The sequence below is a fragment of the Corylus avellana genome, chromosome 1 (assembly GCF_965113065.1).
Source record: "Corylus avellana chromosome 1, dhCorAvel1.hap1.2, whole genome shotgun sequence".
Taxonomy (NCBI): Eukaryota; Viridiplantae; Streptophyta; class Magnoliopsida; order Fagales; family Betulaceae; genus Corylus; species Corylus avellana.
The window spans coordinates 33,042,340-33,043,937 of NC_142490.1; positions in this window are offsets into that span (position 1 = coordinate 33,042,340).

Below are 1,598 nucleotides of genomic sequence, written 5' to 3' on the forward strand. Positions count from 1 at the left end.
GGCGGAATTTTCCGGCGACGGAATTTTCCGGCGGGCGTCTGTCCCTTCGAAATTCATGGGCTGCAATCGTGAACGTCATGCCTACGCTCTCGAGCGCTTCTTGGCAGCGGCTTGCCTATGCAAAGCGGGCGGTGTTCATTTCATCCAATGCTACGCGTGGGCTTGCCGATGGAGGCAATTGGGGGCGTTTGGCTTGATTTTTGTGGTGCGTAAGACCCGGGTGTGTGCGTGTGTCGGCGTGTGTGCGCGTGTGTGTTCTAATGTTCTTGGGGGTGGCCCCGTGGCGGTCGAGCCTACATGCTTGGTGGCTTCATTGGCGACACGCCTGTGCACGCGGATGGTGTTCGTTTCACCCAGTGCTACGCATGGGCAAGCTAGTGGGGCTGCTTGGGCTGCGGCTTTGCTTCCATGGGGCTGATCCCCCCCTCGGTTTCCTTTTGGCTCGCTTTGGGGTGGCCCCATGGCGGTCGAGCCTACGTGCTTGGTGGCTTCATTGGCGACACGCCTGTGCACGCGGATGGTGTTCGTTTCACCCAGTGCTACGCATGGGCAAAAGCTAGTGGGGCTGCTTGGGCTGTGGCTTCGCTTCCATGGGGCTGATCCCCCTCGGTTTCCTTTTTGGCTCGCTTTGGGGGTGGCCCCATGGCGGTCGAGCCTGCATGCCTGGTGGTTTCATTGGCGACACGCCTGTGCACGCGGATGGTGTTCGTTTCACCCAGTGCTACGCATGGGCAAGCTAGTGGGGCTGCTTGGGCTGTGGCTTTGCTTCCATGGGGCTGATCCCCCTCGGTTTCCTTTTGGCTCGCTCTGGGATGGCCCCATGGCGGTCGAGCCCGCATGCTCGGTTGTTTCATTGGCGACACGCCTGTGCACGCGGACGGTGCTACGCATGGGCTAGCTGATGGGGCTGCTTGGGCTTGTATGGCTTTGCTTCCGTGGGGCTGGTCCCCCTCGGTTTCCTTTTTGCTCGCGCGCGATACTTAGTTTATCATGCCCAGCGGTCTTGGCTCGGCGTCACCCGATGCTTCTGCATGCTCAACTCGCACTCGTGGCTGGTTGGGTTGTGGTTCGTTTGGTGATGCTGTGGCTGAGTGTACGTGACGGCATGTGAGTGGTGGTAGGGTTGTTCGGCTTGGCAGGCTCTTTGCTTGCGCATTGAACTGTTGAGTGTGCTCCCCCTCATTGTTTCTCCGAGTGTCGTCGACACCACGGGGGGTTCATGGGTTCCTGTGTTGCATACCTTCGTTGACGGAATTCGTTCCCTTGTTGACATTTTCCATGCCAGCCCCCGGTTGGTGGTTGGCAGGGCCTTGAACTTGTCTACGTGCAACCGTGCATACCACGCGTCGTTGCGTCTTTGTCACGGATCACGTGGGCAATCTCGTGCTCTCGGATGCAGAAAGTTTTGTGGGTTTGGGGGCCTACGGCCTCCGTTTGCCCAAACCAAGCGTACACGCACGATTGTTGCGCCCGCCCTCGATCTTTAACCCCTTACGGGCGTGTCAAGGTCTTGTGCGGTGCCGGCATCGAGAAGGAATGCTACCTGGTTGATCCTGCCAGTAGTCATATGCTTGTCTCAAAGATTAAGCCATGCATGT